Source organism: Xiphophorus couchianus, chromosome 17 (assembly GCF_001444195.1).
Source record: "Xiphophorus couchianus chromosome 17, X_couchianus-1.0, whole genome shotgun sequence".
Lineage (NCBI taxonomy): Eukaryota > Metazoa > Chordata > Actinopteri > Cyprinodontiformes > Poeciliidae > Xiphophorus > Xiphophorus couchianus.
In genome coordinates this window covers 10,517,731-10,541,265 of record NC_040244.1, presented here as the reverse complement: position 1 = coordinate 10,541,265, position 23,535 = coordinate 10,517,731, and the positions used below count along the sequence as shown (strand labels likewise).

Sequence of the window (23,535 nt, the reverse complement as noted above, 5' to 3'; positions counted from 1 at the left end):
CAGGCCTTCACTAGCAAAGACCGCAAATTGAACAGGAGCTCAAATAAAACTATCAAACCCTATTTATATAACAAAATGCAGCAGCAACATGGGAAAAGATGCAAGAGAAGATACTTTCTTTATGTGTGCTGAGCTTTATCTGATTAGAATAAGTATTACTCAGAAGAGCGACAGTTGGCATTCCTTCGTGAACTGAAGCGCGAACAACACGTGACTGAAATTCCAGGATATGGCAAAGACAGAAAGATCTAAAAAAAAATTCTAAAACACAACAAGTTCTGCACTTTTCCGGAATATAAACTTTGATGTGAAAACACTGCCACTGACCTCGTGGCTGATTGGTAACTTTTGACCTGCTCAGTCTGAATTCACAACTTCTTTGGCCATTCTTGTTGCATTTCCCTCTGGGAAGTAGAGAAATCAAACTTCCAGGTCTGACCTGAATGCAGCATTACGGCTGTACAGAGAAGAGCTGCAAAAAAAAAGAAAGAAAGAAAAAGGTATTTATTATAAGTAAACTTTGAAATATTTTTAGGCAGTTAATTAATAAGCATCTGAATATTCACTTATATCTTCTTACAATAACTTAATTTATGTTCAACAAGCTATCCATCCATGTACGACAATGTTTATTTAGTATAAGAAGATTCTGTAGTGAAGAATGAAATCAGTGGGGGACTGAGAAAAGTTGGGGTTTTTTTCTCCCATTAACTGTCGTGAATGCCTGTTTCCCTTTTTTCTTATTTTATCTCCAACCCTCTCCATAGTCTTTGCTTCACATTCTGAGGAAGCCAAGTGACCTCAAAAGACCCCTTGCAGTCTTCAGTCTCCCTCAAATGCTGGTTAATTAACAAAGGCGCAGTTTCGGCTTTGGCTAAATAGCCAGATCCTGTAATCAAACCGGGAGATCTGACAGGCTGTGATACAAGCTGCTAAGCAAAGGAAGCCATTTACTCACACAGAAACAGAGCACAGGAAAAATAATTACGTTCAGCCTGACCAGCCTGCGGTGTGTATGTGATGGCATTGGGTGTGATAAAGGAGGAGGGTGAAAGAGGAGGAATCAATTGTTAGCAGTTTGGGAGAGAATGAAATTAGAATAAAAAGAAAGGAAAAGAAAGAGTCATGCTGACCAACAGGCGAAGAAAGGACAAAAAAAAGGAAAAGACAGAGTGCGACCTTTCATTATGGTCCCTCCCTTGACATCGCTAAATTGCTTCTATTGACAATCAACACCTTAAAAAGGTTATAGGGGACATTCAAAATCATTCTTTCATCAGCTTCAAAGCTCAAAACCTCCTTTCCCCCCCTTCCCATCCTGCTTTTGTATCACTCACGAGAAAGAATGAGATAGGAAAAGGAGTTGCAAAAAAATATAATATGGCAATTTAGCTAAGTAATTACAGCATTTTACTCTCAACTACCTACCACCTACCCGCGGCTCCGTTGGCAGAGAAAGCTAATAATTCAATTTCTCAGTGACAGTAATTGTCAGTCGGTGTACCTAAAGGTCATATCAGTCACCCAAGAGAAAGAGAAAGGGAGAGCCCAGTGACACAATCACACAAGAGCAATTTAACATCAGAGCTAATGGGAGGAGTGGAGACGTGATGGACAGAATGAATGGGAGAGAGGTGGAAAGCAGAGGGGTCTGGATGTTTGCATGGTCAGAAGATGTTTTCTTTTCTTCCTTTTATTTAAACCTCAGTCTTTACTTTAGCCCAAAATTATTCAAAGTACTTTGTTTATGTTTGAGGGGAAATAAGATAAAGATTTCAGAAAATAAAATCAAACCATGTAAAAAGCATATATGTTTTTGATTTAAAAAAAAAAAAGGATTATTATGTTTTTGAAAATTATTTACATCCTAATAAATGGCATTTTAAATGCAGAAATTTAAACTACAGCTCCCCTATCTCTAGCTGGGCTGCTCAAGTGTCAATAATACCGCCAGTGAGAAGGAACATACTAAATTGAAATCTAATGCAGTGTTTCCCAAAGGCCCCCCTACGGATTACAATAAAACCCCCCCCAAAAAGAAACAAAAATCAACGGGGCACACACATCGTTCAACCAGTCATAAACCTGGACACATATTTTGTTTTCAAACTCCACTGAAGTTTATTTCACACTTCAGGTTGCAACAAAACAAACTACAAACCATCTTTACAGTGAAACACTTTTGTCTAACTGTTTTTTTTTTTATTCATCCATACCACTTCCCGCGCCCCCCTGCAATGGCACGGCGCCCCCTCAGGGGGTGCGCCCCACACTTTGGGAACCACTGATCTAATGGATGGATCAATAATTTTGTAGTTAACTGGACACAGTCCCAGAAAACCAATCAAGATGCTGTAATACTTGTTCTGCATCAGCAGGTGTTAAAAATGTCAAAAGTAACTACATCAACATTCATAAGAAGATCCCAACACTACTCTGAAGGCCTGCACTCTGAGGCTTTGCAGTCTGACACAGCTTCCTGTTCATGGATGATATAATTTCTGGTTGGTCCATTTACAAAGAATAACACAACTGCCAACCTGGACAAGGCAAACATTAATAATCAGATATAACTTATTCCTGGTCATTGGCTACAAAGACAAGAAATATTTTTGAAGGAGTCAGGGTGAGTCTTTCACACACAGTGCTAGTAGCATCATGCTGTTGGTCTGGTTTATTTTCAATGGTGCTTAAACATTGTACCTAACATACTGGGCAACAAAGCAAAAGAGTAACCATCATCCACATCTATCTATCTATCCATCTATCTATATATACTGTACATATATATATATATATTTATATATATATCACTGACAGTTTTGTTACCATGTGGATGGGAGGTGTTAATGGGGCAGCAAGTATGTACCCCTGTTAGGATAGGAACTGCCTGAAACTTTCTTTTTGTGCTCGTTTTTTTCAATATTCCTTGCTAATAAAGGCAATTCAATAATAAATGCAATAAAAAGGTTGATACCTCATAAAGCAAGAAGTCAGGGCTGTGAGATAGGTAGCAAGAGGCCAACCTAGCCTGCCAAGTAATTGACTAATACAGTAGCTGGTATTAAAGTCATTCAGTGCCAAAAGGGAACAGGCAGCCGCTTGACCCTGAGCCACTTTGGACTAATCTAGCATTCAATCCAGCGTGTAATGACTGCTAGACCTGTCAATCCTCTAGGCTCTCCTTCACTCTCACACTCTCTTTCTCACACACACACACTCCCACACACCGACTCGTATTCCAAACAGCACTCCCAAAAGATACACCCCAAGTAAGCGTGTACATACAAGAAAACCTCCCATTCTTTCTTGCTTCTCACCAGGAAAATAAAACGGAGTCGTCTGTGGCTTGCCTTCTTTAATAGGTGTTGAAAGGGGATTTCAAGTCATTCAGACCGTCCAGATCCATCATTGCACGGCGTTTCGAAAAGTTTTACTTCAGAGTTTTCAAAACAAATGAGCGCAGAGAGCAAGCGTTTTAGAATTGATGCTTCCATGGGAAACACCTAAGAGAAATTACCCGAGCCCCTTTACCAGACTGTGTTTTAGTGATCAATAGCTTTAATTCGCAGCGTGAGATGTCCACTAGGATTGTAAAACAGACTTAATGGATAAAGAAGGAGAGCACTTTAAAATTAAAGCTATCAATTAGGCCAGTACGTTTCTGGCCACACAGTGTTTGGCATCAATTGCATGATTGAGGTTTAGATTACCCGGAAAAGTAGAAATAAATTACAGCATATTCTATAAATGCATAGTAAATCCCTTTTTTCTGTGGTTATGGTGAAAATAGTGAATCACATAATGACTCACAACAGATTTGGTATGAGAGTTAAGATGGATGATATATACATTATATTCCCTAAATGGATGATGTTGACAGAGTATAAGATGGAAAGCCAGAGACCAAAACCCAAACCAAAGGATTTAAAAATTAAAAAATTTGGGATTTGTTTCCCAGTACATCAAGTATTTTTTATAAAAACCTACAGAATGGCATCCTGTTCCCTCAACTTGCTCTGCCTTCAGCTAAAGCTAATTAAGATACAGTTGGTATCCAGAATAGTTTCATTTGTTTGTACCAATTGTTGCCCGTTTGTCAGATTTATTAGACTACAAGCTAGATGTTGAGAATCTTCATATGATGGCCGACATGTACAAACGTGCAGCAAATGGGAAAATATGCTGAAAACAGGTGTAGACATGCAGCAAACATGTCTACACGATCCGCAAACACACGAATAATGCAATGCAATAATGCAATAACGCTTTAAAAGATGCAAGAACACACAAAAAAGCTAATGCAACAGAAAAATGCAGCAAAAAACTGAGGCAATCACAAAAATAAGAGCAAAAACTTACAATCAACAAAACAAATGTAAATGAAAAACGCTGCAACCACAGAAAATATGAGCAAATTCTTCAAATATTAAATACATCATCAAAAACCTTAAAACATAAACATCGTATAAAACACCATTTTGTGGCAACACCGTCATTCCCACAGAACCTTTAACCAAAAAGGACAATGGCTTTCATATATTTTACTTTTTGTCCAAAACATATTTGTCTGTTATAGATGATTCTTGGGAATCAAACATCCCTTACTTCCTTATTTTAAAGGATATATTGCATAATATGTTCCCTCGTCTCTTAAGCAGCATAGATAATTATCCAACAGAAATAAACTTGTGGATATTTTATGATCGCATGAGCCAAATTATGAGTGCCTTGGTAGTACATCAGCCATACAGACGCTTGCTGCTGAATCTGTGGTCATATCCCCAAACAAAACGATACCTGTCACACTACTTGTGCAAGCACCTTAAAAGAAGCCCGAGCGAGAGAGAAAAGAAAGCCGAAGAAACAGAGGCACTTCACAACACTGTCATTGCCATTCATAATACGCATTGACGTATAAAGAGGGCCATTAGGGGCCCCAACCTGGGAGCCATTAAATCATTTTAAATCGTTGTAACATCCCATTAGTGTCAGTGATGGGACCACCTAATGGTGTTTTAGAGGGATAACCACGAGGCGCTCCATTTGGACTGAATCACATGGGTCCTCTCTCCTCTTCTACGGTCCCTGTCCCCAGCTTTGCACCTCCATCTCGAAGATACCAAAGGGTCACCCGTGGTTTGAGTGCCGGGCCTGACACAGGGGACCTTAGCAAGTCTTCTTTTTTTTTTTTTGCCTGTTAGCAGCTGCTTTTTTGTATCTCATGTATGAGGAAGGCTGCTGAATAAGGAAGCAGAGCGATACCACCCTGATGAATTAAGCATGATGCAGGTAGTTCATAATAGGCCCATTATGCTGCCTTTAGCTGTGTCAATTGAAAACAGGAGGACCAAACCTTGGTGTGTCTTTCTCTTGGGAGAAAGTCTGTTGCTGTTGTTGCTTAATAATATCAGACAGAAAGTTCATGCATACAGCAATTTTTCAAGCTCAGGACATCCAGGGTTTTCTGGAAGATGAAAATGCGACAAAACTCAATGCCAGAGCACTGATGAGAATTACATAGAGAGTATGAGGACCTGTTTTTCCAGTATTGCTTGAGTATCACGTCAGAGACAAAGCTCATCTTTAACTGTTCTCCATTTAATATTTTTCATGTCATAGTTCATTGATAAACTCACAAATATTTTCCTGCTTTTATGGGCCACTTTGTGATCCAACATTGTACAAGTTAATCTGCTGTCACTGTACCGTTTGTACTTTCAGAAAACAGCAGCATTCACCTGAGCAACATTCACATTTCACTTGTATTTATTTAATAGATATGTAGCGTACTTGCAATAGTAAAAGAAACAATACTTTTCATCAGTTCTGTCTCGATAAATCACAGTTTATTTTTTTTACCATTTACATACTGTACCAGATTCGCAGAAGTACAGTAAGACAGAACACAACAATCAATCTGGTTGAAAAGAATCAGGACTAAGATCTGAAAAGGCTCTCAATCAAAACCTGATTCTCTTTGGCTGACAACTCATGAAATTCAGTTCTGTCAATTAAAGCAGGAAAGCAATGTCTAATAACAACCATCTGCAAATAAACAGGGCAGCAAATTTGGTGTCAAATGTGATTACCTTCTTCGATCAAATCACAAAGGTGATGGGAAAACCTGTAAACAGAACATCCCAACCTGAAAATATGCCAGGCTGATGCAACTTGGAGAAAAAAAAAACACTCTGTGAAATATGCATCTCTTAACTTTTTTTCCTCTCTATTTTTCTCGGCGGGATGATAAATAGCACATTCGGCAGACCCTTGGTGTGCCCTGAGAGTTCTAAAAGGAACAAAGCCATGATGAATGGATCAATGCCAACAGTCTAGGAAAACAGCTCTTCCGGCCGATAAAAAAGATTTGCCAATGACAACTGGGGGACGGTGCTGACCCAGAGAGTGAGTCTTTGGGGTATGCCCCCCCAGAGGAGCCCTGGTGATGGAGCTAGGATCACCATTAGGGGGAAGATTAAGTGGCCCTGGCTTCCTATTCTTACTTAATTATACATGCAAGCCCTTCTCTACGGCCCGCTGCAGCACCTCAGAAAAAGGCAGAGTGCTTCTTTGTCTCAGCCACTGGCCGTCTCTTTGATGGCTTATTGGATGTCTCTCCTGACAACCGCCGGGCACAGACAGAACTCCCATTGGCCAAGGTGTCAGGAAAGCCGAGAGAGATGGATAAAATGGAAAGAAGAATAAGAAAGAGTTGCAGAAGACAGCAGGGGAAAGACGGGCGTATTTAGTTTTCATTACACCAGGAGCTTGAAGAACATGGGGGAGGAAAAAAAAATGTCCTTGTCAGAAGGAGAGTCTCTGGAGGTGCTCGGAGGCGTGCCAGTGCCATTCACTGACACTCAGCTGACAAATATGAATAGAGCAATTCATGCTTGAAAACAATGGCTTATGAATAATCAACAGGACCCATGAATCCCTCTAATAAACAAAAACATACCACTAGGGATGGAGCGGACAAAAGAGACAAGCTAGAAAGACGTCTAATATATGCTAACAACATGCACCACTACATGACAATAGTTTTGCTACTTTGCAGCAGCTCATATGCACCCTGTGTGCAGAACTCACTCGTCAAAACTCCCTCAGTTCCAATGCCGAAGCAACAACTTCCAAATAAAATTGGCCCGATATTGTTTAAATGTTCTCTTTAAAGACAATTTTATCAAATAGACACCTTTAAAAAAATAGGTACAGTGCATTGCAAAAGTCTGATACGTTTCTATTCAACCCCCTTATTTCAGTTAAGCTCATCGCCTCCATAAGTCACCCAGTCAGTAAATAAACTCTACATCTGTAGATGAATCTAAGAAAACAAAGCTTTGTGTAGAGGTTTGTTTCAGAACGTTAGTGATCAAACAGCATCATGAAGACCAACAGATGGGTCAGGGAGAAGGCCATGCATCACAAAACTTTCTATTTTTTTAAAGCTGGCAGACTGCACAGATCGAATCTAAAGTTTCAGAATGTTGACAAGAAACGGCAACTCACAAAGCATCAGAAATATTCCTCTACATAAGAGGATTTAAAAAAAAATAGAACAGCAAGTACACTTTCACATCAGGTTGCGCAAAGGACAGTGTCAATAATTAATCCTGGAGGCAACTCAGCTCCAGTGTACTCATCATGTTTTAAGAACATAACTTGAGGATGGCATTAATATTCAATGCGACTGCAAAGATGCTCCCCATCATCGCAGTTTTTGTGTGTGTAGGGGAGTGGAAATCAACATTTATGTCCTTAGGCAACTTTGATTCAAACTCGAGCTGCATCTGTCGAACGTGGAAACATTTAACAAGGATTACAGGGTGTTAGCGGGTTAATAGCTAATCGATACGTGGTCTGTAGTGCTGGTGAATTCCCAGTGGTCTTATCTAAATAATCACATATAGCCGAAAGCTCCGGCAAAATGAAGGGATGTGATGAGGTTTTACACTTGTCTTCTGAGAAATTACTGATATTCAGAAAGTTAAACAGGCTATTTGTATTATTGTATTTTAAATTGTCTAAACACAAGTTTCTGAAATATTCAAGCACATCTTACAACAGCACGCACATTAAAACTGATTCTTTTTTTCCTTTAAACCTGGCACTCACTTTTGCTTTTGGGAAAGGGAACATATCACGGGAAAGTCTTGTAACTAAGGCCGACATGTTATTTCAGCCAAATTAGCAAGAGCTGCTTTTAGGACTAAAATCAATAATCAAGCCCACTGTTTACTATTCTAGCAGATTGGGTCAAAGCTTGAAGCAAAATGAAGGACGTGTGTTTGCTTTAGACTAAGAGGAAAGTTTGCAGAGGAAGTTTGGAATTGGGCGCTCACTTATTAAGATCTTTGGCCGTTGCATTTGAAAGTGCAGCCTTCTTTTTTTTTTATGCTGAGAGGTTAACTAAGGCACGTCATTTCACGAACATAAAATATCACGCAACTCTGCATTAACATTTATGCCCATAAGCTATCTATTATTAATTATAATTTGAGAATGATGAGCTGAAAGTGACATTAATGGGAGTAACAAGATTGATTTACTTGGACTCAACTCGGAAGACTTTGATAGAAGCACATGTACACACTGCAAATGAGAATGAGCACGTACACACAAATTCATGGCCATCATTTTAAAGGACATTACTCTGACTTACGTCCTTTTCCTGAAAAACCACCATAACTCAGCCTGTTCATCTTACAGCACCTCACAAAAGTATTTTTACCCCTTGAAATATTTTGTTTCAGCTAGAACCTTCAATGTATTTTATTAAGATTTTATGTGTTCATTTTTATGCATAATGTCACCGTTGCTAGGACTTTTGCCTTATAGTAATAACGTCCCAGCCTCGTATATTGGCCTGCCATCTTTCTCATTGGAGCTTGCATGTTCATGCTTCCTCCTCTTTTGGTAATCCAGCTTTCTGTCAGTCACAACATTTTTTTACATTGTGTTTTAATTTGGTCTTAGAAGTGGATGTGTGAATGCATGGTTCTTTATCCTGTGTATTTCTGTATTGCAGCAACCTGTGAACGTGCCCGTAAGAGTTTGAGTTGGTTGTAGTTCTGAACTTTGACTACCCCCTTCTAACACACACAAATGGTTTGATCTAAACCACTCCATTGTATCTCTAGCTACATGTCCGAGTCCTAGCCTTAAGTCTTTTCAGCCTCCTAACTGGTTTTCTTTCAGGATTGCTCCATATTGAATTTTATCCATCTTTCTATCACTTCTAATCAGCTTTCCTGTCACTGCTGAAGAAAAGGATTCCCATAATATGGAGTTCCAAAGTAATTTAAGTTGATGTGCGTTGACCAAAAAAAAAAAAATCTGATCTCATTTATTCAGTCCATGTTCTTAGAATAGAATAGAATTCAACTTTATTGTCATTGCACTGTCACAAGTACAAGCAACGAAATGTAGTTTGCATCTATCCTTTAGTGCTCTACGAGATATAAATAATTATTTACAGATGTACAAGACTATGTATGTATGGACTATAGGGGGTTATAGCAAAGAAATATAGATCTTCTACATGTTTGTGGTCTCCACTACATGGTTTGAGGCAAACAGGGGAACCTCAGTCTGTCCTGTGACAATGGCAGAAAATTGACTGAAAGTTTTATATAATTTATGAGTATAAGTATTTACATAATTTATAAGATGATTATCACGTTATGGCACATAATTATACTTTAATCATAATTCAAACACGGTACAGTGTCTGAGGTTTCTTTAATATGCATTACAATCATAAATCAAAGCATACACATTGCTAATCTTAGCACGCTTACAGGACTAATCAGCATCTGAATTCTACCATCAAACACAAACACATGTACCAGTCTTAACCAGAGACACAGAGGCATGAGTGAAATCAATAGGTGAAAATCAATTAGAGTGTGTTTGCATGTATGGATTGACACCTCAAATCATCAGCCCTATTGATCCCCCTCTGCTGTGATCTTCATAAAACCCATTTGTTCCGGCTGAAGTTTGCATATCCAGCCAATAAGTTGTTCTTTCTCCTCGTGCTTGCATAAGCAGTAGCGGAGGGTGGTCGGGAAGAAATACACGAGAATGTAGAGAAATATATTTTTAGATTTCTATCAGAGGAAGGGGTTTGCAAAAGCAGAATTCAAAAAATGTATTCCATGCAAACATAAAAATGAGCTACAAATCTTAAAATGGAGCCAGCTGAACCTTAACCCACATTTTCCCAGACTGCAGTTTTCACAACATTGTAACAAACATGCACACAGTTAGGTTTATTCAATATCAGTATGCATAAACATAGATCCACTTTATTTCAAAATTAACAACAAATTTGGAAAGTCTGGGTTGGATTATTCTACATTGAATTTAGATCCTTTAAGGTTTTCCCTGGAACCTACAGCAGCGACTTTCCAAAATTTCTCTATTTCCTCCTGGTATTTCTCCTTTTTTGTGATATGGATATCGCTTGAGATCACTGTGTCTATAATTACTGTTCTCTTGTGCTTTAAGTTGCACAAAAACATCTGATGGATTAATCATCAGTTTTGCTTCAGTCTGGATCGAGAAGTCTCACAGGATGTTCGCTCATCATTCTCAACGACTGGTGGAGTTGTCTCACTTGGTGATACCTCCCATATTCTTTCTTTGTTATATCTTTCTGTTGCTATGACAAATGACTTATATCTCCATGTTGTCTTAATTTAACCCTTAGTCTTTCCCACCTCTGCTTCCAGCGGGGACAGTTGTCCATATGGCTGGTGTTGTACTTAGTCTCTTAACCAAGTCTTTCAGTTACTAATTTTCCGACATATAATCAGCTTTTTGCTAACCATGATGTCCCTAGTAGATATACACTGAAGTCCATCCATCATTCCTACTACATACCCAAGTCCAGTTCTTATGAGCTACCATCTTTAGTATGGTAACAAGTCATCTATGTTATGGTGTGTTAAACTACTGGCCAGTTTCACTTGTTTTTAGTTTACCTCAGTTTTATTTTGGAGGTTTTTAGGTATTCTATACTAGACTTGTCTTTTGAAAGGTTTGTGAAGCAAATATGTCTTATTTGAACAACTTATTCTCTTTTTGATGTGACTTCCTATTATCTCAACAACACAGTTATGTATCTTTATACAGCAATGTACGTAGTTAGTCAGAGTAACACTAAAGATGACTAATGCCACCAGTCCTCTCAGGGACCCTTGCGAATAAGGAACAAAAAATTATTAACCACTGTTCTTCTTTCATTCGTAGTTATTCAGACTATGAAAAATCAGTTAAATCAAATTCCAGACTTCTCAAACCTGCTCAGGAACATTGACATTCCCCCTAAAAAAAATCTCAAGTTCTCAACTGCTAATCTACCCACCCTGAAACAAAAAGCCCAGATGAACTTATTTGTGACTGAACTGATTTCTCTTAATTATAAATTATGCAGTCATCGTGGGCCCACAAAAGAAGACATCCCCACTCAGCAGTCAGATGTAATTACCAAAGTCAGGCATATACTCTGCTGTCTGGGATGCGTTCCTGACAAGCAACACTGACTGATGACCTTCCTGGTTGGAGACTCCTTCAGATGGGTCGCTAAGCACAAGACACACCCCAGACACCAAACCACCTTTCTAAACTTCCTCCATCCAACCTGATTTTTAAAGTCCAATTACTTGCTCAGGCACTCACGTGACCAGGCAACTAAGTTATTTACAATTCAAATCATCGGGCTGCCATGGATTGTCTAGCCCATCATTCACAATCAAGGGTTTATCACCCCATGCTGCTATGTAGGGCAAAGAAATATGACTCTCCATCATCGACTGGCAGAAAGGGTTGGGCTTTGGTGTAAAGAGGAAAGGGAGGAGAGGGCTAATTTGACACAGCTCGCTTGGCTTGCCATAATTGCTCCGTCACTGTCAGTCCTTGAGAGGCCTTCTCGCCGTACAATTTGGACGCAATTACCGACCATTTACCAGTGGCCGTTACGGCCCCCTCACCACTTCCCTAAAACCCCCCGCCCGTTCTCCCGTTTGGCCGGTAGCTGGGATGTGCCATGCCTCATCAAACGTGGATGCGGCCCATTAATGAACACTGTTAGCATTTCTCTTAAACTTCTCCTGCCTCTAATAAACAAGCAGTGTTCCATGAAGGAGCATTGCCGTTCTCGTGACATGATATTTATTGTCTCTGCTGGTGGGAGAGAGCCCAGACATTAGGACAGAGGTGAGGGAGGGAGGAGTGGCTTGAAGTGAAGAGAGATATATCAGCGCAGAGTAGGGGTGAAGTACAAAGATGGATGAAGAAGGGGAGATGCAGACTGGAACATCTCTTTTTGTGTTGATGATGTTAGTTGCTGCCACAAAACATTACTATTGCTCAATATTTGACCACTCTTATTAGTAGAATTCCTCCGTTCTACTAAGTTAGCCTTCCTGGCAGGTCCAAATTTTAGTCAAGTTTCAAAGACTTTTAAATTAGCAGATTCTGTTTTGGTCTGGACCTTCTCCTTTCACACTTGGCTGTGGCAAGTGACACTGGTGTTGTTCTGCCACTTTCCAGTTTATAATAAGCTTACGCTTTGGTGGTTGCTGAGCTGCTCAGGAACATCCCAACACGTTTCCTTTCATCTCTTCATCTCGAGGTCAGGGATGGGTCAAACGGTTGATAAGCAGCAGGGAAACAACACAACAAAGATAATAAAGACCCACCAATACTGGATTTGGAATGGCTAACATTAAGGCGTTACCAATGACATAATCTTGTTGCTACAAACAAAAGTGTACAGCCCAAGTACAACTTACTAATAAATATACATGTGTATATGTATGTAAATACATATACATACTGTATATGTATTTATTTAAGACTGTATTAAATTGACCAATAGCTGTGAACTAAATTAAAGACAAAAAAAATCTATAAAAAAAAGCATCTCCAAGTTCACTGTTGAGAAACTATAGCAGAGTAGCACGTTGGGGTCACTATGCTTCCTTAGAAACAAATTATTTTAAATGTGCTGAGCGTTTTTAACAAAGGTGTCAATAATACTGAAGGGGACTGTATGGCTACACACACACACTACATATGTTTTAATAGGTACTGGAAAGAAATGAATAAAAGCGATGATCAAGCGTGAGCTGTGTTGTGTCTCTGGAGACATTACTCCACCGTTACATACGTCCCCCTCTCTCTGCTCACCTCTGAAACCTGAAGAAATTAATGAAGCCCAGTGCAACTGCAGTCAAAGGCACAAAATGGCTGCTCATTAATAGCCTGCTGTCATAGAGGCCATTATGACACAGCTAGATATTAGAAGTAGGGGAGATTTTATCCCCGAGGCCTCTGGTGACAAACAAAAATGATTGGAAAAATAGTTAGTTATAAAAAGAAAAAAAATATTGCAAATTGGTGGGGATGTACTGCCACACATTTGATGTTGGGATGTTGTTTTTTTTGGTAGCTTTCTTTGCATTCGTGCATGGTTTTGAAATCAGCATGAAAACAGCACAAAGTCTTGCTGTGATGCCATTTAATGCAAAGAAGTAAAAAATAGAAAAATAAAAGCAGAACATAAAAACAAAGGGATTCAAACTCACTCAGAAAAACATGCTGGCATAAATAACCGTGGCAACAAAGTGAGACTTTTCATGTCTCTGTGGAGATACGAGCTGCCATTGTACTTAGTGTTTAGTTGCTCACCAATAAACTCATTAATTTGCTTAATTATGAAACTGCCTATCAATTTCCCCTCCCTTGGAAATTTTCCGCAAGCCCATGCAACAACATAGCACATTCGGTGGCTGTGTTCTCACTATCACATAATAAACAAATACAAAATACACCAGGGCCTGATTAAAGGCCTTTACACTACAGAGCGTGCGATATGCGCAGAGAGGCGACAGTGTTTGTTTCTCGGCTCGCAAATGAAATTGTTTCAGCTCGTTTCTGACAGCTACAGACCGGCTGGCTGTTACTGACTGGTGGGAGGGAGGGGATGCAGGGGGGAAAAGGCTGGTTGTAATAATTAACGTATACCAATAACCTGAATAAATTAATGCCTCTGCTGTGTGTGTGTGTGTGTGTGTGTGTGTGTGTGTGTGTGTGTGGCACTTGTGGTTTTGTTAAGCTGTCATGCAGTTGCAATTTCAAACGAGCTTTGTTCATCCTGATTATTTTTTTCTCTCTTGTATAGTTTGTATTCATGTGTGTGCATGCATGTGTGTTTTCTGAATATGTGACAGTATGATAAAATAATTGCATCTCAAATATAAAAGTTACCTTTAGTTCCAATTACTTAAGAAAAAGTAAGTAAGTAAAAGACCTGCTTATGTTTTTACATGAAAAAAAGCAGGTCAACTTTTCACCAATTAACCTGCCTCAAAATATTAGAATATTGTTTGCCTTCCACTTTGCAATCATGTACTACTTTCTGCTGGTCTATCACATAAAATTAAAGGAAAAAAACACACACCGAAATCTGTGGTTGTAGCATTACAAAAAAAAAAATTCAAGAGGTACAAAGACTTAGTCAAGGCACTGTATCTTAATATTTAAAAGAAAATTTTTTCATTCAAATCCTGAACACGTAACATGCTAAACTCACACCCACCCCTTATGTGTCTAACCAATTTTTTACCCCATATAGGTCTTTTACTCTGTTCTCCACTTTGAACTAGCTCATCCATTTTGACAGCAGCAGCAAGAGCAGGACACATTCGCACATCTAAAACGTGCAAACCCTATGTATGCACACAAAAGTGTCCTGCACCCGCATAAACATTAGTATAAGATGCACACACAGGCACAAACAGGGAAGGGTGGGAGGCCATCGACAGACAGGGTAAATCTCATTATTTGGTCCTCATCTCGGAGAGTGAATTGAGAGTCAAGTAGGATGCACGCGGTAACCACAATGAAATTACAGCTGCTGTGAGGCTGAGCGCCGCTAATGCACCCCCATTGTGTCCTCGAGTGCATCTAAATAAGCTGGGATAAAAGGCAGCCTGCACTAGGCCTGCTGGGGTTACAGGGTATGTGTGTGTATACTGAGCAAAATGAAAAGCTGTGATGTATAGGCTGTTTGTAGGGCAAATGATGGGCAACTTGCAAGGGCCACCTGATGCATCCTAGTAGAAGTCCGTGAGGTTTATGAACTCAGACGGCAGTAATGCGTGTGCAAAGCCAGGATATTTTCCAAATCTCATTTTGAAAAGGAAATGTCAGTGGGTCCCTGGAAAGCAAAGAATACTTCTGGCAGCACCAGTCAAATGGAGAATAAAACGTGTTTTTATGTTTCACAAAAAAATTGGTTTCTTTTTTTAGCTATATGTATCACGTAAAAGTGTATATTTGTCAGTACAGATATCAAAATAGCAGATTTTTGTGTGCGTCTTGTAATAGTACTGTAAATTTACTACACAAAGGCTCATTTTTTCCTGCACACATTCCTAGTCATACCTGTTGACAGTCAACGCTGGAGGTTGAGGTTATTACAAAGTAATTTAAATTAAGAGTTTTTGTTAACCCCCCACCCCCAGGAAGATCATCAATTATGGGAACAATTTTTCAGAAACTTTGTTGGCTCTCTGGTTTACATTCAAATATCCATATCATCTTCGTTTTAAATTTTTGTTTCTATGTGTTTGACATCAGCATCTGTAAAACAAAACAATCAAAAAACTCCTGGTGAGATTGTGTCTGTTTTTGGAGTGGTTAGTCTCATATTAATGGTAGCAGAAACTGAAAACTACATTGAAGACAGTCAGAAACATTACTAATCAATGGTTGACCCCTTCATGTCGTTAGAAGATTTTGTTGCTAAACCTGCTTAGCATAACAAGCTAGAAATCTCAAAATAAAACTGGTGAAAAGCTCCTATTCCATGTATAATTAAATAAGTTTAAATCAAAAGCTGAAATAAATCTAAAAACACGCTGTAGCTGACTTTTCAGTTGCTATAAAAACTACAGTATTAAATATTGGGAAGAAAAAAATGTGAAAGAAAAGGAGAACATAAAAATAAAGCACTAAAACTGTCAGAAAGATTCAAAACAGAGATCCGGATCTATTCATTATGAATAAGACATGTTTGAAAGGTGCAGGCTGGATATGAACAGTGAGTAGGAGGAGGACGATCACTTATCTTCCCATACTGCGCAATGCTTAACCCTCTCATAACCCCGTACCTCTCCCTTTCCCCTCACTGCCTGCTCTGCCTCATCAACAAAAGCCTTTGTACAGTCAACACTGCTGTTTTTATCCATGTTACATTTATCCTCAGAGCTGTCCATCAGGCGCTGCGGGGACGGCTGATCTAAAACAGAGCCTCGCGCTCATGACAGGCGGATAGAGCCGTAACTCTAGAATGCTAACCTCCGCTGTTATTTGGCCCGCAGAGAGGCGGGAGAAACTGAGAGAGAGAGAGAAAAAAAGACAGAGAGATACACAGCCTAATGACAAGTACAAACACAGACACAGCTTTGTTCCAGCTCTATAAAACAGTTGACTTCAGTGGGATCGCCTTAGCTTCAATGGGCCCCATCAAACTGGCGTTATTTAGACTTCAAACCACGGAGTAAGCTAGTTGTGGTGTCTCTTGCTAATAGCTGGTAGCACGATTCGGTTAAGCAGCTTATTTCTGACATAAATAATGCATCCAGACAGATGCGCTTGACTTTTTGTTGAATATGAATCACTCGCGTGATTGACACCGAGGTTTGTTGAGCGCTAAGTTGATTCTACCGTCTCACCTTTGGAAACAGGCCTGTCTCATTTAATATCCCAAATGTTAACATAATTATGACAACCAGCACCGATTTTTGCACGTGTCTGGATAATATCCGTGACAAAATTAGGCTGCCATTTTTTTTTTCTTTGGGGGGGAGCGGTGTGGTACCATGATAGCTTTTGAGTATCAAAGGCAACAAGATTGTCTGGCTTTTTAGCAGCTTAGCCAAATCAAATCAGAAATAAGAGGACTATCTTTGGTTTAATTCTAGATACCTTCACAAGACACCCCCACTTAACCATCCACTAACCCCGCCTCCTCTTGGCCTTTCCTTTTAACAGTCACTGATTCCAATCAATCAACATTAATTAAGAAGGCACCTATACACATATATGTCACATGCTAATAGGGTAATGATATGAGCATTTAGTTGCTGTGCTTTATGTTAATGCTACTGGCAGCTTACACACAATGATATGGATGATGCAATAGGCCATGGGAACATTGATAAGAAAATGCCAAGAGAACCTTATTTACATGCACAGTGGGACAAACTGGTATTTCACACTGCCTCACTCTGTTGAACCTTATTTACAAGCTTTTACACTTATGGTGGTGGAGGAGTCACATTAGTTTCAGCAGAGCTAGCAGAATGGACTCCAAATGTAAAAAATGGAAATTTGAGTCAATCTCACTCAATGAACAGATTAACATCTCTGTAATACAAGATGCCCCCCTCCACCCATTTCTGTGTCTTTTAGGACCCTGATGGATCAAGACGGGACAAGTCTCATTTCATTTTTAATCCTCCTCCCCCCCATCCACGGTGTTAGGTGATGGGGATAAATAGCTTGCTGACTGCTCACCTCGTCTGGCTTATAATGTTCCCTATCTGAGCAAAGATTATCTCCATAAAACAGCTTACGGACAAGAGAAATCAGTGGAGAGTGAAAATAGAAGACATTTCACAGGAACTATCAAGCAGATGTTCATCAAAATAATGTAGCTATGAGCTGTTGTGCTGTCATATCAGTTTCTCTTATTTCCCGTATTGTATATTTCAATATTACTCGACAGAGAAAAGTCAAAAGTAAGGGGGTGGGCTATAATCCTATGACATAAGTCCACAGGATGCTGATAGCTCTACGTGGATTGGGGGAACCTTAAAACCAATGTTCTACATCAATGGCAATAGTGTCAAAAACTTTAAAGAGAGACTATAGATAGCCGATAATCTATTACAAGATATGTCAGACTGTGTTGAACCAGTACCTGACCCTATTTTCAAAGTCTATAGATTTTGAGCATAGCTGAGGTCAGACTCTTCTAAAAGCTTAATGTTAGCCTGCTATATGTATCCCAAACCAGCTTTATATATTTAGGATCAATAACCTGTCAGAAAAGCCAATATTATCCATATTCAATGCTCTCTCTGATGACGTTGAATACTATTATATTATTTCTGCCACAGTGTCATTTGTATTCTTAAATTTAAATAAAAATGTGCCTTAATATTTGTTTTTATCCCATTGACACCCACGGCCACAGTGGTGAGGAGCTTGTCCTTTGCGCAAAAGGTACAGTACAATTTTGGATTAAAAAAATGTCAATATTACGTCATTTCATAAAACTGTAGCAACGTTGATTTGACTTAATGGCAATACTTCAAGGTTTCAGCCACTGAAAGTTGGAGGCACATGCCTGTGTCATCATTATGAAGTTCAAGAACCAGATAGACTGGGAGGAAACCTGAGTACGCAAAGAAATCCCATTTGGTAGAAGTCTAAAGAAAGGCCTACTGCCAATATCTGAGCTTGCAGGAGACACTGGTACCACACAGCCATATCATGGTCACAACAATCATTATTTTGGTGTTTATGAGTTGAAAGTTTTAAGGAACATAGTGCTAGACTTCGCCTGGGAAAAAAGAGAACCGAAAGAATATCAATGCAGGTAAAATCTGGCAAAGTTTACAGTTTGAGATAGTGCTAATCATCACACAGCCAAACCACAGACTTTACAGTCATTTTGTCGTTTAAAGCTAAAAAGTAGAGATGTTAATCTTTGGTAGTAAACCAAAGTACAAAAGAAACGTGTTGCGTTAATTGTCACACAACAGTAATACAATCTCTGGTATTTTCATTTTCCCGTTTGGAAGCTTAAAAGTTTGAAAATATATGTTGGCAGAGAGCAGGAGTAGTTATAGAAAGTCAGTGCAGGGAAAACCATATAAAAGTTTCTTTTTTTTTTTTTAAGAAAGTCCTGCTGACAATATACCTGAACCAGAAGAGGACAGTGGTAATGACCACACAAGCATACCACCGTCATTGCCATCGTTATTTTTGCTGTTCAGAAGGTAAAAAAAAAAAAAAGTTTGAGGTACCAAAGTGTTTAACATTAGGAGGATAAAGCACCAAGAGAAAAAGCACCCAAGAGAATTCTAGCAAACTTTACAAAGAAATGCCCACAGACCAGGTTTGATCTGAGGGTCCTCTTGCCATGAGGATACTGTATTTATCACCCCACAACTGCACCGACTTTTAAAGGTTACTTACTTTTAGAGGGCGGAAAAACTCCTGATGCTACTTGTTAATACAAAGCACCAAATACATTTTATTGTAGAGACTGCATGAGATCAAAAAGGAATTTCTTATGAACACGCATGCCAAATGAATCCCAGTCAATTGTAAATGTAAAGGAAAGCCACGAAGAAAAGTTTCTTGACTTCATAAGTATTAGAACTAAGCACAAGGATTGTCCTTGCAAACTTTCGGCCTTTGTTGCTTACGCCAACCTGCCTCTGTGTATTTCATCTCCTGTCCTCCTACGTTGTGTGATATAAAGAAAGAACCTTAGTAAACTCAGTGATGTTTGTAAGAGTTCTGTCTCCCGCTCCCAAGCGATAATTATTTGATCTTGTTTAGTTCATTATTCATCTTGAGGGAGCTGGTTGCGACTTGTGGATAAATGCCATATGAAAGGCATTGTGCGCCGAAGATGCATCCTCACTTTTATCTCGGCTCCCACAACAGATCAATTAGTAAAACTAAACAGTAAATTATTAATCGCATTGCTTTGTGTCCCCGTTCCATCACCGGAAGAAAACAGTTCATTAGAGAGAGAAGAGAAAAGCGGGCGAGGAGTGAGGGGAGGTGCTGGAGGGGGGCGTCTGTGGCATGATTGAGAGGGCCTTTAAACAAAGCTGATGCTGTGTGAACATACGAAGAAAGGAGAGGTGAGAATTATTAAGCGTGTCCATCATTCCAGGTAACTTCCAAACCCACCCCCCCCTTCCACAAAAAGGGGAGAAAAAAAAAAAGATGTGCACTCATAAAATGGGGTCAAGCAGTGGAGGAGTTCAATGTCACAGCCATCATATATGTTACCCGTTGGGGTGCGTGTGATTAAAATAACACACAAAGATGTTTCATGTCATGGTGAGCAATCAGACCATATTTGCAAAAAATATTCAGATCAGATGAATTTTAATGAGGTGTACACTCGAGGGGGATACCGCTGCCGGTGCACTGGGGATGGAAGGTGATAGCAAGCCCCGTCCTCGTATTTGCCAGAAGATAGCGAGGTACATAAACTTTTTTTCCTCCACCCCTCTCCCCGTTCTGTCTACCTTTAGATGAAGAAGAAAGGCAGATCCAAATTTAGAGGTCCACTCAGTGTTCGGATTGCACCGCTGTTCTGTGTTGAGCAATTTGAATAAATTATTCCAGAAGAGGGGGTGGGTGGGAAAATGCTCAGTAGGGTTCATTTTGTGAGAAATTATATTTTTGCAGGAAAGGTTAATTTTGAAGGCAGCTTGAATGACTTGGAACAAGGGGTGGAGGGGTAAAAAAAAAAGAGAGGGAGAGAGAATGAGAGAAAGAAACAGGCAGAGACAGAAAGCGAAATGGATGGTGGGGCGATGGGGTTGTGCACGAGGAGCATTGGGCGTCAAGAGGAAAAGTGGCGAGAGAGAGGGATGGAGGGAGGGAGCAAGGGAGGCAGTTATTAAAAGCGATTGCATTGCCTCCCGGATGTCTCAGGAGAGCAGAATCAGTGGAGATGTTAAACCTTGCTTGACACCCCAGTTGGATAATTGTGGGTGTGGGAGCTAATCAGCGGAAGATGTCTCCTCAATTTAAATCTTGTCAGTTAGTGAAGATTAGGCCCTCCTGTCCCGGCCACCATTAGCTTTGTTGCATGTCAATGCACCGGCGAGGATGTCCGCCTGGTCCGGCACCAAGGGTAAAAAAGGCAAACCGTCAAACGTATTTCAGCTAAAACCAGGAAGGTGTTTTGAAGAGGTGGTGGGGGGTATGAAAAGTGGATTTATGCAGCCTTTTTGAAAAAGCATTTGTTACTAGTGACCTAACAGGCAGACCCTGCGGAATTAGAAGTGAAACGCAAGAATGTGCTCCAGATTTTTGAAAGAAAAACATTGCATGCTAACTAGAGAATGTGCAGTGTAGGAAATCTGATTTATTTTCTCAAATAATATCTCAGAAAAGCGCAGGCCAATTACAAATCAAAGATGTATTCTATGGTCGCATTATGCAACTATGTGACGCTCTGACATTTATGGGATAAATGAGAGGAAATCACTGGATCCGGATGTTGAGGTAATTAAAGGACTAATAATCTGTGACAGTGCAATCTCTTTAATAAAAATATATGGATATAATTTCAGCCCCAGCTAAATGGAATGGGGGCATGAGGCGGCTTATTCCAAAACACACAGTTGTGAATTTTAAAGCTCAGGTCTGGCTGATTGCAGGGCCCTAGCTTTCCTAAATATTTGCAACAGATTTTTTCCCCCTCCCTACAGAACAATGGCTCCTTTCAGTAAAAGCAGGTCCCGTGACCTCAGAGCAACCGCGAGGTCAGGGCGAATAAACAAGCTGGCCGCGCCAAACTGAGAAGCTCCAGTGATTCCAGGGCAAGGCCTGCTACATACCAAGGTGCTCGCCTCTCTCCTCCTCAGCACCGCCATCTGAGTGCTGACAGATGTTTCGAGCTCAGCTAAAAGAGGAAGGGGGGAGACCAAAGGCAGGGAAAACAAGCGTGCTTACCTCAATCTGGCTCCACATTTCAACTTCTTTTCCTCTTATTTGACAAAAATTCAGACACTCACCTAGAATTGTACTGTGATTCTAGGTAGGTTTTTCTAAGGACATTTTGTGGACTCCCCTAAAAATTACTGTAGTTTCAATTTCTGTTCACTCAGCAGCAATAACAACGTAGGATTCGACTGGAAATCACAACAAGTTAAGACAACAAGATATGGGGATAATAAAACGCCAAATTTAGGTCAAACTTGTGGCTGTCTCACAAAGCGGCATCTAGTTTCTGTTGGTATGTGACGGATTTTGAACAAAACGTAAACTACCCCATGCGCTTCAAGCTTGACCCCTTTTATCCTTGTGTGAAACTATTTGAAGGTAGGAAACGCAGTAGTCCTCCAGCTGCCCTAGTTTGTTTTCAGAGTTGACTAATGAAGGCTATTTGGTGAGTTAGCAAACACATTAGCTTTGATAGAACTGAAGAGGCCTCAACCAATTCTTCGCTGAACAGAGATCCTTAAAACCACATTCTGGGATTTACGAAACCTTTATGCTATTTATAAAAAAAACACTAAATTGTGGATTTTTAATTTTTTAATTTTTTCAATTTAGCAGTAGGGCCACATTAGTATTAGAAATGCATAAACGCCACACTCTTTAGACCAGTCACACCTGGACTAGTATATTTAACAATAGTTACACATTTTTCAATAAGCAATTTGTGATGTATAAAACTTAATTTATATGGATTTTTAAAAAAGATTTCCTAATTACAAACATTTTAGCTCCTTTTCTTCTCTTTTGTGAAATGCAAAGCTCAGACAAAGCCTCTCTGTGTGAGAAACAGCATCAACAGCTGGGCTGAGTGGAGCGAGACATGGATCCATAACCTGGTTCCTTTACACTCATTGGCAGTCAGCAGGCGCAGCAGAAGTGCATACCAGGGCTGGCCACTTCTCCCCCCACATTAACAAAAATAAAAACAGAAAACCAATCCATTCTAACCAGCTGTGTGAATTGGTGCTTAGTGTTCAAATTTCATACTTTATATATTTTTTAAAAGAAACAAAACTAATTTAACATGATTTAAGCTTGATGCAAACTTAATTGTTAAAAAATTAACATTTACAAAATAAACAAGTGTATTTTAATTCAGATATAATTGTATCAGAATTGATACATTTAATTTTACTTGATTAAATTCAGATTTCCTCAATCATTGTGTGAGGTGGTACAGACTGCGATTGTGCTTTGCAATTTAGGAGACTGCATATTTATATTTCTTTTAAATTTATTTTTCCATAAAGGTAATGGAGTAATCTATTAAAATAAATGACAGTGGAAAAAATGGAATATTTATGCATATATTAAATAGCACTTAAACATTCTCTTAAAAAAAAAAAATCACATTGGCCATGAAGGGCCCAGTTAAAAGTATCAAAGCCAAGAGAGTAGACAAGAGACTGGCGTTTAATCTAATCTATGTTCTAATAGTTTGGGAGACATTAATTATTGATAAGGCTGGCAATTGATTGGTTAATAAGATAATGTAATTGAGAAATGAAAATCATCATAGTTGTGTGTGCGTCAGCTCCGATCTGAGCCTCGTAGAGGTTGGGGAGGGAAGAGGGGGTATTGCAGAGAAGGAGGGAGGGGGTCTTAGGGGATTGCCCCTACACAGCCTTCCATCATTACTGCCACACTATAAAAGCAGAGTGGTGATTAAAAGGACTTGATTGATTTGACTCT

The 23,535-nt window shown here is 39.5% G+C and overlaps 1 long non-coding RNA gene across 1 annotated transcript in view; it reads right to left on the bottom strand.

The window, feature by feature from the left end:
- Positions 1–332: 332 nt before the first annotated feature.
- LOC114160670 (uncharacterized) overlaps positions 333–23,535 on the bottom strand; it is a 131,194-nt gene continuing 107,991 nt past the window's right edge. The window contains exon 5 of the long non-coding RNA XR_003598833.1: positions 333–472. This is a non-coding gene — a long non-coding RNA (uncharacterized LOC114160670). The remainder of the gene's footprint in view (positions 473–23,535) is intronic.